Raw genomic sequence first — 17,405 nt, forward strand, 5'->3', positions numbered from 1 at the left:
GAATATAGATAAAATATAGGTAAAATTGGTTATTAAATAATTGAGAGGGAAGGCACTGGGAGTGATCAAGAAAAACTTTATATATAGATGGAACTTGAACTTTAAGGAAAGTAAAATATTCTAACAGGCAGGGGTGAGGAAGGAGTGCCATCCAGATATGGGAGACAGTCAGTGCAAAGGCTCAGAGATGGAAGATGGGATGTCATGAATGAGAAACAGTAGAAAGGTCAGTTATTCTGTATTATATTGTGTGTGAAAGGGAGTAATGTGGAATAACACTTGACAGTAGAATAGGGCCTGGTTATGACTTTAAATGCCAAACAGAAGAGTTGATATTTGACTCCATAGATAATAGGAAGCTGCTGGAATTTATTATATGGAGGACTGACATGGCCAGACTCACCAAAACTTTCCTTAAAGATAAATACTTTGGCAGGAAGGATAAGAGTGAGAAGGAACTCGAGACATAATAATTAGGATGTTATGGTAATTATCTAAGCAAAAAAAAAATAATGATGGCCTAACCAAGGTTTCTTAAATTTTTTCCACTTGTGACTCCTTTTGGCCTGAGAAACTTTTATGTGGACCCCAGGAATATAGGCATATAAAATAGGCACACAAATTAAACATTTAATGATAATAAATCATAATTTTGCAATCCATACATTTAGTTATTTGATCCCATATAGGGTCAAAATCATAGTTTAAGAAGCTTTAGCCTAAAGTAGGGTGAAGGCTTTGTGCTTAGAAAGGGGAAGGGGAAGACATTATGGAAATAGAAATGGTGAGTTTGGCAACTGATTGGAAATATGGGATGAGAGTGAGAGGTTGGGGATGATACCAAAGTTGGAAATGTGGGTAACATGAAAGAGGGAGTTGGCCAAGACAGAAATAAGTTTGGAGGAATGATGGGTTTTTGGAGAAATATAATGAGTTTTGTTTTGGATTTTTCAAGAGTGAGGTGCTTATGTAAGATTTTCGGTTTGAGACATTAAGCAGGCAGCTGGTAAGGCAAATCTGGAGATCAGGACATTTGGAAGCAGGTCAGGGATAATTTTTAAGAAGAATGGAGTTTTAGGTCGTTTGAAATAATATTCTGCAGGCAGATGTCTGCTTGGCTTATGCATAAGAGCAGGGACCTTCCCCTCAGGGGGGGAAATTTATGCTAGGTTTTGTTTTGGAGTTACCTGCATTTTTGCAACTGTAGCTATCTTGTTTCATAAATGTTTTGAGATCTCTGTAGAGGAAGGCCTGAATCATATAAACTAAACCTTTCTTTTTTTATTCTGATGGAGCCATGATTTTTTTTTTTTTTTTTTGCCAATGCAAACCCTAAGCCCTCTGGGACTTTTATGTCTTATGTAACTGCCGTCATGACTTGTTTAAAGAAGAAAAGGAATGATGTAAACAGCCACTTGTCCCTTTTCATCTTATCTCACCCTTCTTCAGCCTTGTTTTTGCCACCACTTCTCATTCTGTGTGGTTTGCCAAGATGGTCTTGGCAGTTCAGTTAAGTGCAGCAATCGCTCTCATGAATTTCATTAGAAATCATAATGGAATCTTCACAATCGACATCCTTCAGAATCCTGTGCATTCAAAAAATGAAAGCTGTGTATGTCATTTAAACTGTCATTTGAAAAGTCCTCTCAATTTCTTTTTCTGAGGTTTTAGAGCTGCTTGGCTACATGGTGACATTCTTCAGGGGATATTAGCTGATTTGAGCTGACATTAAGGCTGAGTAAAAGAGAGCACAAAAGCCATTGGCTGCTAGGAGTAGTCTCTGATGTTCACTAGCCCACATAGGTAGTCAGAAAAGGAGATATCTGGGTGGTCTAGTGTCTAGACTCCTGAAGTTGGAGTGAACATCTGAGTTCAAATTGTGCTTTGAATCCTTACTGGCTATGTGATCCTGGGAAAAGCACTTTAGTTTTCTCTTCTGCAAAATTGGAAATAATAATAAGACCCACTTCATAAGGTTGTGGTGAGGATTTAATGAGATACTGTACAAGGCTTTGAAAGCCTTAAAATGTAAATGCTAGCATTTATTATCAAGATGTATGGCAAGGCAGAAAGATCTGCATTTTAATCAATGATCAGATAACTACCAGCTGTGTGACCTTAGATAAATCACTCAACTTCTCAATCTCTTTCCTGTTTTGGGAATAAGAAGATGTATATATACCCTGTGTCCCAAAAGTATTTGTTTAGTTTTAAGCTTCATTAGAGTACTTAAGCCACTATGATAAAATATGGCAATGTATATATGTGTGTATATATATATATATACATATATATATATATATATATATATATAATATGTGTATAACACACACACACACACACACACACACACATATATATATATATATATATATATATATATATATATATATATATATATATATATATATATATATATATATATATATATATATATATATATATATATATATATTCTCCCTCATATTGCACCTACTTATGTACCCGGCACTTTGCTAAGTGCTTTACAAACTATTCTCTTATCTGATCCTCACAAAAAAGTTGTGCTATATTAACCCTCATTTTATAAGATGAGGCAACTGGGGCTCAACTTTTTCTGGAATTACACGATTAAAATAATAATAACAACTAACATATATATATATATATAGTACTTACTGTTTGCCACACACTGTGCTCCATGTTTTACAATGATATCATTAGATTCTCATGACAGTTCTGAAAGGTTATAGATGAGGAAACTGGCAAACAGAGGTTAAGTGACCAGGGTCATACAGCCAGTAAATGTCTGAAGCTGGATTGGAAGTTAGTTCTATTGAGTCTACCTCAAGGAATATACTTTGTGAACTTTAAAATGCTATTTAAAAAAAAAGGGAGACCAAACCTGTGATTTCTTTAGTATAGAAAGCTCAGAGCAAAGAACTTCTCTATGAATTACAGTATTAGAGAATTATTTGGGGCACTAGGGTTAAATGACTTGGACAGGGTCACACAATAAGTATGTGACAGAGGAGAGAGATTAATCTAACAACCAATAAATGCCAAAATGACAAGATCTCAGAGCAAACAGTAAACTGCTGGACAGAAACCACAAGTTCTATGTTATAGTTTCTTTTCTTCTACTTACTCCTTTTTGGGCAGGTCACTTTGCCTAGGCAGGGGCTGAGAAGGGCCCAGTTTATCTATAGATATTAGAAGAAATATTACAGACCATTTAGTCTAATGCCCATTTTACAGATGAGAAACTACTACAGAAGTTTTGCTTTGTGCAACTTCAAGATCACATAAACCTAGTTATGCTGAGCTAAGACTCTGATACAGATTTTGAGACTCCAAATCCAGTGTTCCTTTCCATTATATCATGTAATTATAGCAGTATACGAGATAGGAATCAGAAGCCCTGAGTTCAAATGACCTTAGCGTCTTGGGATATCAGTTTCCTTATCTGTAAAATGAAACTATGTGACCTATAAAGTGATGTCTGGCTCTAAATCTATGATCCTTAACAGTAAGTTTGATTTCAGATTTAAAATACTTTGTTTTTATAGATTCAATTTATGATTTATTTGAACTTAAAAATCCTTTTTGGTCCATAGTAGTGATCCAATGATTCTGCAGTGTGAAATTTTAGGTCTGGTTTGAATAATTGCCAATAAGTTATTTATCCTTTCCATGCAACACATGAAACTAGACCTCACAAAAGGATAGACTAGGAAATTTTGGAAGTCAGGGGAAATGAAAACATGCTTCATCTCTATATTATTCAAATCCCTGCTTCGATCTGAACAATGAAGTTAGAGCTGGAAAGAACGTCTGAAATTATCTTAACCACCCCATCTTATTACCACACATAAGGAGTCCCATGAAGGAAAATACAGTGTTTGAGGTCACACAAAAGCAATTCTCAGGGGCATGAGGGAAAATGTTGGCATATTTCATGTCTTTAGAAATATGATTCTAGAGCATTAGCACCTTAATGACTATATCCTTTAGGGTCTCAAGGACATTTTTTGGACTTTGAGCTGTCTGAGGATGAATGAGGGTAGAGCAGGGGGTGGCACAGCCATTTTTAAGAATTTGAAAATCTACTGTGCAGAAGAAGGATTCAGTATGTTCTGTTTGTCCCCAGAGGGTGAATCACTTGGAACAATAGGTCAGAAGTTTCATAGATTTAGGTTTGTCGTCAGGTTCCTAACAATAATAAACCTAAAGTGGGCTGGGGAGATAGATGGTTTCCTTTCAATGAAATAGCCCGGAGAAAAGGCTAAAACAACAATATTTTGAATATGTATTCATAAGTGACTCTTGGTGGGGGGGAGGGATATAGATTGGCAAGATGGCCTCTGAAATCCCTCTCAACTCTGAGATTCTGACTCTTCACAGTTTTAACTAGCCAGTCTTATTAATGACTTGAAACAGTTGTCAAAGCTGTTCATTTTGCAATCAGTCACAAAAATTCACATTGTCAAACAAAAGAAGATGATTTGGCAAATCCATACAAAGCAAATCAGCCTTTAAAGAAACAGTTAAACTAAAAGCTCAGGATGAATAGAGACTTGTTTTCTTGCCTTTTGATGTTTGTCTTATCCCAGCATGTTTAGCAGTTGGCCCACCAGAGAATAATAGGGCAAGTGAGTTTATGGATGGCACACACAAAATATCCCCAAAGGGGAAAACCATCATTTTAAAAATGAGTCTCTTGCAAGGAGGATGAAAAGGGAAATGGAACAGAAGACACAATTCATCCTGTCAGTTTTACCTTTATGCTAAGAATATGAATTGGTAAAAAATGTAATCTCATCCTCTCCCACCCTCTTCCTTCCTGAACGCCATGCCTCAAGGTATTTCACAAAGGCAAGCAAGTGGTGGAACTAATAAGGTTATGAGCCTATAATTCCAGGAGAATGAAGTGTTTTGTTAGATGGCTGCCATATCTGTGCTTTGCTGCTTCATAGTGAGCATAACAATACTACAACAGGAAAGAAAGACCACAGGTAGAAGGTAGCAAAAACACTATCACGTATTAAGATGTGCTTCCCCCCTCCCATTTGAAAGCAATCAGCATTTATTGGGCCTATCATCCCAGGACCTGTTTTGTGGCAGATTTCACTCGTTAAACATTATTGGGGCTATTCAATTTCTTTTCCAGGTGCTCTCATGTCATTTGACTTATATTGCGGAATGTGATGAGAAGTGCAGGTGGGTGGTGGAAGTGATTTTCTGGTTCCTACCCTTTTGACATGCATTTACAGCCAAAGGCAGCAGCCTGAATGGCAATATTTGGCTGTGTGTGTGTGTGTGTGTGTGTGTGTGTGTGTGTGTGTGTGTGTAGTTTTGTTTTGTTCTTTTTTTTTTAAGAATGCAAGATATGCTTCCTGCAAAAAGTCTCCTGGTATATGCTGTTCTGGACCAAAAGGAGCCATATCTTACCCTGAAGGTCTTAAACGAATGGCAAAATCTTGAACTTGGAACTATGACACTGCAGTGAGGATAGAATTGAATTCATATCTACTAGTATAGGATAAAGTTATTGGGCACCTGGGATTAAGCTTTAAGATCAGATTCTTCAGCGTACTAGGAAGATAGAAAAGGTATCCATGGATTTTTAAAGAATTCATTATCTTAGGCAGCATCTAGCTTTGTTACTGTTTGCTTGGGTAACTTTGATGCTATGGATACATACACTATATTTGGGGTTCTAGAATTCTATTTCTTGCTCTTTTGCCAGCCTAGAGTGATAGGGAACAACTGAAATTTATTAAGTAGGAAAGTAACATGATCAGATCTGGGCTCTAGGAAGATCACTTTGGCAGCTTCATGGATGTCAGAGCAAGGTGAGAAGCTATTTAAGTTAATAGTGTGGGCATGAGATAAGTGTGTGCTTTTGCACATGTGTATGCATGTATTTATATAAGTACCCGTTTATATGCTTATTTATTTGTGGATATGGATCTGTAATTTTATTAGCATCATGTAATCTTATTAACTCCTGGTGTGGAAGCGTCCTTTATTGATACAGGTCAGAAGCTTGTTTATGGACATATCCTCTATAAGAGTTACCTAGGAGATTTGCCCAGATTTAGGCACTTAGATATGTCAGAGGCAGTATTCAACTCAAAAACTAGAACTCTATTCACTACACCATGTTGCTCCACTAGCACAAATCACAGCCCCTCTATTCAACCAGAGTTGGAATTGATAGTCGTAATAGCTGAAAACAACCATCCACCTAGGGCCAATTGGGATAGGCCACTGGGACCCTTTCCAGTATGATAGATCCAGTGGAGCTTCTATGCTTCCTGGTAAATCCTCTGGGAACCCAGGGTCACCTCCGTGCCATAAGAAGGCTTTGAAGGATGACTTTACCAGAGGACAAAAATATCAAATTATCCCCCACCCAATTTTTTATTCTTTTTACTGGCTGTTATAATAGTTGGTTCCTTGACTTGAAAGAATAGCATACTTTAATATGTCTACTTCAAAAGGAAATAAGAACATTATTCAAGTTTGTTTATTTGGTCCTATATTGCAGCAGAGAATACTCTGGCCTTGGTATGAAATTTCCTCTTCCTTTTCAGTATTTCCCTTTTGGCAATATTCCACATGGAAAAGTATTCTAACATAGTTTTTTGTTTGTTTGTTTTTTTACAGATTACTTTTATTTTTTTAGAATAGAATCCCTGAAAAGATTACATTGAATCTGCACGATATTCTTGGCTAGTCAAAGATGGTTTTATGCATTTATTGGGTTGGCTGCTGTCCAGCCTAGTTACCCTGTCCCATGCAATTCTCTCCCCTCACAGATCTCCTGGAGAAGTTATTATCTATACTTTGGCCTTCCTTCCTTCCATTACTTTTTAACTGTTTCATGTCTACCTTGGATTGCAAAGTCCTCAAAGACAGGACTATATCTGACTAAATAAAATACTTATTTCTTATGAAATAGGGCAAAAAAATTCCCACAATTTGGAAAGGGAATATGGATTTGATTTGATTTGATTTCTATAGGGAATTTCTTGGTATGGAAACTCTCTTTCTTTACAGATTGGTAGCTTTTCCTTAAAGTCTTAGAGAATTACTTAGGAAACTGATAAATTAGGTGATTTTCTCATGTTCATAGAGCTAGTACATTATTAGTTTCAGTTTTTGAAACCAGGACTTCTTGACTGCAATATGACCTTGTTACTTTTAATAAGAGGGAGACTATACAGCCCTGGACTAAATGCTAGCTTCAGACCTGGTTCCAGTTCTGCTATTACTCTCACTAGCAGACTTGGGCACTCTTCTTTTCCTCTTTCAATAAGCTTTCTAGATCCCTTTTATGTTGTCTTCACCTCTTAGAATGTAAGCTTTGAGGGCAGGGACTGTCCTGAATGCTTGTATTTGTATATGCTTGTATTTGTATCCTAAGCACTTAGCACTGGGCCTGGCACTTTGTAAGTAGTTTAAGCCACTGGTTGTAGGAAATGGACAAATCACTAAAGCTACTTTTCTTGACTTTCTACTAAATGAGGAAGTTTTATTAGCATAGTAACTGGCACCCTCAATATGTTTATTAACTGACCGATCTAACTTCCTTCCAGTTCTAAAATTCCAGGATTCTAAGATGAATTACATCTTAAAAGAAAAGAAATGGCATTTAAAGATATGATTTTTTTCTTCATAATACTTTTATGAATATTCTTTTAGCAGCTAGAAGCACCATGTAGCAATACTCTCCATGATCATATATGTTGGAGCTTTATTGCAGGTACCATTATGTTTTGCATGTTTGTATATTTGTATTGTATTAATTATTGAGTTACTATCAAACTTATTAGCTAATGCAAAAGTATTTTATAATAATAATTCATATTTCAGTAGTACCATATGTTTTCCAAAGCACTTTCCTTACAGCAATCTAGAAGAACAGACAGTTCAAGTATTACTATCTCTATTCCACAGACAAGGAAACAGGCCCAGAGGTGTCAACTGAATGGACCTTCAGAGTCACATGATAAATAGGTGTCACAACTGAATTTCAAACTCACTTGTACTCTCCAGTTCTAGCAGTTTCCTCATTATCCTAATTTTCTCTTGTTATTGGATATAATACAAATTAAAATGTAGGAAATTAGGGAATATGGGGAAAAAGTTGCCTCATTTTTTTGGAAAATATTACCCAAGATTTTAATAATAATAGTTCCTTCTGACTACTTTATCCATTTTTCTAGAGCTGCCCTAGGGATTTTATATGTATGTCATTTTTATCCTTGCCTCCCTAGAGGCTGGGATTTTACCTTTCTCGGTGAGTTCTTTAAAAAGTATGTTGGGAATTGGATAATATACAAAGCAGAATATGTACCAATATAGCGAAGCTACAGTTAAAGATCTCTTGTATAGCTAAAATGTGAGAAAGTAATCTTCCTATTCTTGGAAGTGTTCAAGCAAAGATTGGAGGACAGACTATTAGAGACATTTAAAAAAGAATTCCTATATTGGCAGAAGATGAATTAGATAAGTATAAACAATATTGATATATTTTGGTTTTATCACATTCATTTCAAATATAGTCCTTTCCCTTTTCCTATCCAGAAAGCCAAAGAATTAAATAAAGAATTCTAACAAATATTTAAAAAGAAAGAAAAAAATCCAACTAAAGCAACCAACCTGTACATCATGTCTGACTTTATGAATTCAGGGCACCTTTCTTCCCACTTCCATCAAGATGGAAGAGAGGTGCATCTTCTCGGTTTTTTTTTTTTTTTTTTTTTGAGTACACTTGTTCACATGATACAGTTTTCATCTGTTATTTTCATCTCTCCATTTGAATTGTTATTACAGACTTTGTTTTCCTGTAACTCCTTTACAGCCTTCTTTTCTTACAGCACAAGAATATTCTATTACTTTCATATACCACTATCAGTTCAGTGATTTCCTAATCAATGGACATATAAATATATATTTACAACTCTTCGTTACCACAAAAAAGTCATGCTTTGAGAATTTAGTCATTAAAGGTGCTCTAAATCACTATTGATCTGAGAAATACAAATTAAGACAACTCTGAGGTACCACTACAAACCTGTCACATTGGCTAACAGGAAAAGATAATAACACACGTTGGAGGAGTTGTGGGAAAACTGGGACACTGATACATTGTTGGTGGAATTGTGAACAGATCTAGATGTTCTGGAGAGCAGTTTAGAAGTATATCCAAAGGGTTATCAAACTGTGCATACTCTTTGATCCAGCAGTGTTACTACTGGACTTATATCCCAAAAAAGATCTTAAAGAAGGGGAAAGGATCTGTATGTGCAAAAATGTTTGTGGCAGCCCTCTTTGTAGTAGCTAGAAACTGGAAAAAATGAGTGGATGCCCATCAATTGGAGAATGGCTGAATAAATTGTGGTATATGAATGTTATGGAATATTATTGTTCTGTAAGAAATGACCAACAGGAGGATTTCAGAGGGGTCTGGAGAGACTTACATCAACTGATACTGAGTGAAATGAGCAGAACAAGGAGATCATTATACATAGCAACAAGAAGATGATCAATTCTGATGGACATGGGTCTCTTCAACAATGAGAGGATTGATGCCAACTATCCTGTGATGAGACCCATCTACACCCAGAGAGACGACTGTGGGAACTGAGTGTAGATCACATTATAGTCTTACTCTATTTAATATTGTTTGCTTGCATTTTGTTTTCTTACTCATTTATTTTCTTTTTTGATCTGATTTTTCTTGTGCAGCAAGAGAAATTGTATAAAGATATTTATACATATTGGATCTAACATATTTTTAATATATATAACACATATTGGATTGCTTGCCATCTAGGGAAAGAAATGGGGGGAAGAAGGGGAAAATTGGGAACACAAGGCTGTGCAAGGGTCAGTGTTGAAAAATTATCTGTCACTCTTTGCAGATGATATGATGATATACTTAGAGAACCCCAGAGATTCTAATAAAAAGTTATTAGAAATAATTCACAACTTTAGCAAAGTTGCAGAATACAAAATAAATCCACATAAATTCTCAGCATTTTTATACATCATCAACAAAATGCAACAGCAAGAGATACAAAGAGAAATTCCATTCCAAACAAATGTCGAGAGTATAAAATATTTGGGAATCCATCTACCAAAGAAAAGCCAGGAATTATATGAGCAAAATTACAAACACTTGCCACAAAAATAAAGTAAAATTTAAATAATTGGAAAGACATTCAGTGCTTGTGGATAGTCCAAGCGAATATAATAAAGATTACACTACTCCCCAAACTAATCTATTTATTTAGTGCTATACCAATCAGACTCCCAAGAAACTATTTTAATGACCTAGAAAAAATAACAACAAAATTCATATGGAAGAATAAAAGGTTGAGAATTTCAAGGGAATTAATGAAAAAAAAGTCAGATGAAGGTGGTCTAAGTGTACCTGATCTAAAGCTATATTATATAGCAGCAGTCACCAAAACCATTTGGTATTGGCTGAGAAATAGACCAGTTGATCAGTGGAACAGATTAGGTACAAAGGACAAAAAAGGGCACAACTATAGCAATCTAGTGTTTGACAAATCCAAAGATACCAACATTTGGGATAAAAATTCATTATTTGAAAAAAAAACTGTTGGGAAAACTGGAAATTAGTATGGCAGAAATTAGATATGGATCCACACTTAACACCATATACCAAGATAAAATCAAAATGGGTCCATGATTTAGGCATAAAGAATGAGATCATAAATAGATTAGAGGAACAGAGGATAGTCTACCTTTCAGACCTGTGGAAGAGGAAGGAATTTATGACCAAAGGAGAACTAGAGATCATTATTGATCACAAAATAGAAGATTTTGATTACATCAAACTAAAAATTTCTGTACAAACAATACTAATGCAAACAATATTAGAAGGGAAGTAACAAATTGGGAAAACATTTTTACAGTTAAATGTTCTGATAAAGGCCTAATTTCCAAAATATATAGAGAATTGACCCTAATTTATAAGAAATGAAACCATTCTCCAATTGATAAATGGTCAAAGGATATGAACAGACAATTCTCAGATGATGAAATTGAAACTATATCCACTCATATGAAAGAGTGTTCCAAATCACTACTGATCAGAGAAATGCAAATTAAGACAACTCTGAGATACCACTTCACACCTGTCAGATTGGCTAAGATGATAGGAACAAATAATGATGAATGTTGGAGGGGATGTGGGAAAACTGGGACACTAATGCATTGTTGGTGGAGTTGTGAAAGAATCCAGCCATTCTGGAGAGCAATTTGGAACTATGCCCAAAAAGTTATCAAACTGTGCATACCCTTTGATCCAGCAGTGCTACTACTGGGCTTATATCCCAAAGAAATACTAAAGAGTGGAAAGGGACCTGTATGTGCCAAAATGTTTGTGGCAGCCCTTTTTGTAGTGGCTCGAAACTGGAAGATGAATGGATGTCCATCAATTTGAGAATGGTTGGGTAAATTATGGTATATGAACGTTATGGAATATTATTGTTCTGTAAGAAATGACCAGCAGGATGAATACAGAGAGGTTTGGAAAGACTTACATGAACTGATGCTGAGTGAAATGAGCAGAACCAGAAGATCACTATACACTTCAACAACAATACTGTATGAAGATGTATTCTGATGGAAGGGGATATCTTCAACATAAAGAAGATCCAACTCATTTCCAGTTGATCAATGATGGATAGAAACAACTACATCCAGAGAAGGAACACTGGGAATTGAATGTAAACTGTTAGCACTACTGTCTTTCTACCCAGGTTACTTATACCTTTGGAATCCAATTTTTAATGTGCAACAAGAAAATTGGATTTACACACATATATTATATCTAGGTTATACTGTAACACATGTAAAATGTATGGGATTGCCTGTCATCTAGGGGAGGGAGTAGAGGGAGGGAGGGGAAAATTTGGAAAAATGAATATATGGGATAATGTTATAAAAATTACTCATGCATATGTACTGTCAAAAATTTTATAATTATAAAATTAATTTAAAAAAAGAAAAAATATCCATTCATTTGTTTTGAAAATAAAAAGCTTTAAAAATAGAGAATTTAGACATTTGTGCACCTGTTTGTTTTTGACTTCTTTGGAATATATGCCCATCTTGGAATCTCTGGGTCAAAATGTATAGATATTTTTGTTGCATTTTAAACATTAATCAATTTACAGGTATGTCTTAAGTGCCTCATATGTGGCACATACAATGGTGCAACATATATATGGCGCAACAAATAGAATTCCAGACTTGAAGACATGAAGACTCATATCCCTGAGACCACTTTTTACCCTGACACTTTCCAGCTGTGAGCTCCTGGGCAAGTAAATCCCTTAATCATGTTTGCCTCAGTTTCCTCATCTGTAAAATAACCTGGAGAAAGAAATGGCAAACTACTCCAGTATCTTTGCCTAGAAAACCCCAATTGGGGTCCAAAGAGTAAGGCACTCCTGAAAAGCAAATAAATAACAATAATAGGTCAGACATTGTGCTAAGTGCTAAAGGCAAAAACCAGTTTTTAGAACTAAAATAGCTCACAGTCTAATGGAGAAGGCAGCATGCAAACAAGAAAATGTGGACATACTCAACTGAAGAAAGGAACGATTATTAAGGATCAGGAAATGACTTCTTGAGAAAATGAGATTTTAGTTGACCTTGAAGGCTGTTAAGGAAGTTAGAAAGTAGAGACAAGGAGAGAGATTTTCAGGCATGGAAGATAGAAAGTGAAAATGCCTGGAGTTGGAAGATGGAATGCCTTGTATAAGGAACAGCAAGGAAACCAATGTTACTAATTTGAAAATTATGTGGGAATGAAGGTGTTCAATAAATACAAAGACAGAAAAGGTAGGAAAGGACCAGTTTATGGAGGGCATTAAAAACCAAACTGATCTCAGCCAAAGTGGGACCAATCTCCAACAGTGTAGTAGTATCCCGTGTTTTTCCAGAGAGTTTCTGGATGAAAATTTATTCCGAGTTCGTGATTTCAAAATTGTATCATGCTATGATGTTTTTATTTTTTATACTTCTAGAAAGTCCTTCCTTGTTATTGCTTGGTAGCATGATTTAGATATACAAATACGTGTGTTTTGGAAAGTAAACAATGTGAGTCAGTGACTATATAGGATCAAGGAAGTCAAAGCTTCCAAAATTCAAACCTAGTACTTCATCTTACTTTATTTTTGCCTTGAATGGCAGGTTAGGGTTGCATTTTTAGCTCTATTGGACTGCAATTTTGCCATGATGATCTGAAGCTTATAATTATTTTTTGTATTTCAAATTACAGGAGTTATTTGAAGACATCTTGGCAATATTTTAGAAGCAAAGGAAAGAAGACAAATAAAACTAAAATTTATATAGCTCTTTATAGTTTACAGAAAAAACTTCCTCAAAAAAGCAGGTAGTGTATTATTATCCTCATTTTACAAATGAAACTCAGAGAGGTTAAAGAAGGACAGGAATTGTGTCTTATCTAAACTTTGCACCTACCTCAGTCTTTTCTATGGGGCTTCCACCTCATCCCTTGCAGCTGTCAAAAACCGAAGGAAGAAATCCTTGTGGAGAAGGGACCTATCATCTCTATCTTTTTCACCACAAATTCCAGCTACTGACTAGAAGGCCTAAAATCAGCAAACAGGAATGCCTTTCCTACCATTGGCCCTAATACAGTCTGGCTAATGCAGTCATATCTCAGGGAAGCAACTCCTATAGAGATACAACCTGTCAGCTTCCTGTTCTGCAGCCCTTGCTTCCCCAATAGCCATGGGTACTAAAGATCTAGAAAAGAACATTCTTGCCATCCAAGTCCCTGACACTGTGAAATGGCTTCAAAACCAGAAACTGATAAAGTTTTATTAATGGAAATGACATGAAATAAAAGACCATTACCATCTGCTTTGTGTCTGCATTCCAAAGACCATTAGGTCTTTTCTTATTATTTGTAGCTGAAACCTGTGTTATCTCTTACCCCCTCCATTTAATTATGAGTTACTGGGAGCAAGGACCATCTTGCTTTCTATTTACACTACTCTGTGTTTTTTCATTCTTTCATTTTTTTTCATATATTAAATGCTCTGTAAAAATGTCTTATGAAAAAAAAGAATGAATTTATTTGCCCATAGTGACAATCGTTCACTCATGTTCCATTTTTCATGACCCCATTTAAGATTTTCTTGGCAAAATCTGTAGTGGTTTGCCATGTCCTTTTCAGTTCATTTTAGAGATGGGAAATTGAGGCAAACAGGTAATAGAATTAGTGTCTGAGGATGAATTTGAATCTAGAAAGATGAGTCTTACTGACCTCAGATTGGTCACTCTATCCATTGCACCACTTAGCTTCTTGCTTTTAGGTCTTCTGACTTGGAAGCAGTTTCTAATAACCTATGGTATTTTTGTGGAGGGGGTCTCAGTGTTCCATTGAGTCCTTTTTTTCCTGACTACCTATGTGTCTCTGAGTTCATCATTCTTCCTGGACTTAGCCTGATCTTTAATTTTTCTCCTCTTTCACCATAAATATTCATTCTTGTAGTCCTGTCTACTCTGTCTTTGGAATGTTTTATAACAACCTAATTCAACTCCTCATGACTTCATACCCTAATTATTTTATTCCTTCACACCATTGCTAGATTATTCTTCTGGAAACAGTTTGTCATGATTGAATCTACTAAAAAACCTTCAGTGACATCCTATTGCTCTTAAATTCCACATCTCACAATCATTCACAAATCTGGCCAAACTCTTTCCCAAATAATACTATACTCTTTTCCCCTAACATTTCATTCCTCTTAATTCCTACAGCATTTATCATCTATTCTCTAGTATATTTGCTAATGCACAAGATTTTGTATGAAGAGCCTCTTCAACTAGACTATATTCTTCTTGACTGTATCTTATACTTTCTTCATAATCTTTATTGTTCATAGCAAAGGACATAGTAATTTCAAAGTGGAAAGAATACTTCTTGGAATATATATATATATATGTATATATATATATACATATATATATATGTATATATATATATATATATATATATGTATATATATATATATATATATATATATATATTCCCACTATCTCCCTTGACAATCTGTGTTAGGTAAACTTGTGTAGTAAAAGGTGGTATCAAGGCAAGTTACCAAACCCAGTCTATAGGAAGAAGCTCTTTTTCTTTTATCTTTCTACAAGGAATATTATCCATTCTGTGTCTCTTAGGAGACAGCTATATAGCTACTGCATTAGAGAACTAAATACAAAACTATTGCTCTCAGATCCAAGAGATCATTATAATACTTCAACAACAATACTATATGATGATCAATTCTGATGGACGTGGCCCTCTTCAACAATGAGATGAACCAAATCAGTTCCAATAGAGCAGTAATGAACTGAACCAGCTACACCCAGCAAAAGAACTCTGGGAGATGATTATGAACCACTACATAGAATTCCCAGTCCCTCTAATTTTGTCCACCTGCATTTTTGATTTCCTTCACAGGCTAATTATACACTATTTGAAGTCCAATTCTTTTTGTTCAGCAAAACAACTGTTTGGACTGTATTTAACTTATACTTTAACATATTTAACATGTATCGGTCAACCTGCCATCTTTGGAAGGAGGTGGGGGAGAAGGAGGGGAAAAATTAGAACAAAAGGTTTGGCAATTGTCAATGCTGAAAAATTACCTATGCATATATCTGGTAATTTAAAACTATAATAAAAAAATATTGCTCTCTCTTCAGCCTGATCCATTATAAGAATGTAAAAAGGGGTCAGTAAGTAATAAACCCAGGATGGACTGTCCACCTGAACTTTTTTATATTTCCTATATTTGTAGCTGGTTCAACTCTCATAGTAGTAGCACATAGTTTGTTATATGAGTTTAGATAACAATAATAATCATTTCCTGAAATTTGATAGCAGACTATACTAAGAAACTAAGAAATTTTGTCTGTTAGCAAATTCTGAGCCTTGGAGATTATTGGCCTCATTTAAAATATAGAGATGTTCTGTACGTTGTATGAATATCTTAAAATATGACTAAGTATTTTTTTCAGTTTTTAAGTTTGATTAAATTTATATGTAATATAATTTTAATATGCTTTTAACAGAAATTATATTGTATCACTAAAAATTACAAAAATAATATTCAGTTTCTTAAGCCCTGTTCTATACGAGGACCTGTGAAAGACTAGTATTAATTACATTTATTTGAAAAAAAATTAATATAAGGCCTAATGATAACTTACATTTCTACAGCATTCAAAGGCTGTAGAGTACATTTTAAATGCATAACTTCACTTGATACTTACAATAATTGCCTTACTTGATAGATGGTAAAATTAAGGCTCAAAGAATTTAATACATTGACAATGATCACAAAACTGTTAGCTGATAGAGATGAGACATGAATATAGGGCTTCAGATCTCAAACCTATTATTCTGTCTAATTCACTATGCTACGTCTCATTCTCAATACATTTTAGATATCTTAGGTGATCAGTTTTGAGAATGAAAATAGAGCATGCTATCGATGATTATAAACTTGTCAAAGGAGAAAGAACACTGGATTTGTAATCAAGTAAATTGTAATTGAATTCCTTTTTACCTACTATTCTTATGATATTAGAAAAAAACTTTATCCTACTGGTTCTTGGTTTCTTCATCTATAAAATGGGGACAAGGTAGATGATTTTTAAGATTTCTTAACCTCTAAATCTATGCTCTTCTAATTCTTAGAAAAATAAGTTTTTAAACATATATTGTCTTAAGAATGGAAGTTCCCTGAAAAAAATGACTGCTCAATTTAGTGTAGACCTGCCATTAGTAGCCCTATCTGCAATATTATTTTTATTGCATACATTACACAATTCAAATATTAAACCTTAAAACTTATATCTTCAGTCTTCTCTTTACAGAAATGTAGGATTAGATATCCTTTCATTTATTATGCCAAAAAAAAAGCGTAAATCCAGAGATTCAAAGATAGGTAACGGAAGATATTATCACAGCATGCTTAATACACAATATTTCCCATAATTTTCTTGGCAATAAGTCACCCTGATGTTTCTTCACACTTCAGTAGGAAAGTCATTACAGTTGTCTCGTGAATTCCATCAGAATATTTGTATTTAATATGTGATCATCTTTTCTGGAACATGCTTTTAGTTTCTTGTTGAAATAAGAATAACTAATTACATCATTTTTTGTCACTAAAGGGAAATTCTTATTATATAGGTAGGTGACTGAAGCTTGATTTGGACATCTGATGACTAGAAATATAAATATGTACCAAATAGTGATGGACATTATTCTAGTCCCATCATCTTTATATCTTCCACAAAAGCATCTGAATAATAAAACTTTAAGACATTCTGTCTTT

This window comes from Sminthopsis crassicaudata, chromosome 2 (genome assembly GCF_048593235.1).
Source record: "Sminthopsis crassicaudata isolate SCR6 chromosome 2, ASM4859323v1, whole genome shotgun sequence".
Taxonomy (NCBI): domain Eukaryota; kingdom Metazoa; phylum Chordata; class Mammalia; order Dasyuromorphia; family Dasyuridae; genus Sminthopsis; species Sminthopsis crassicaudata.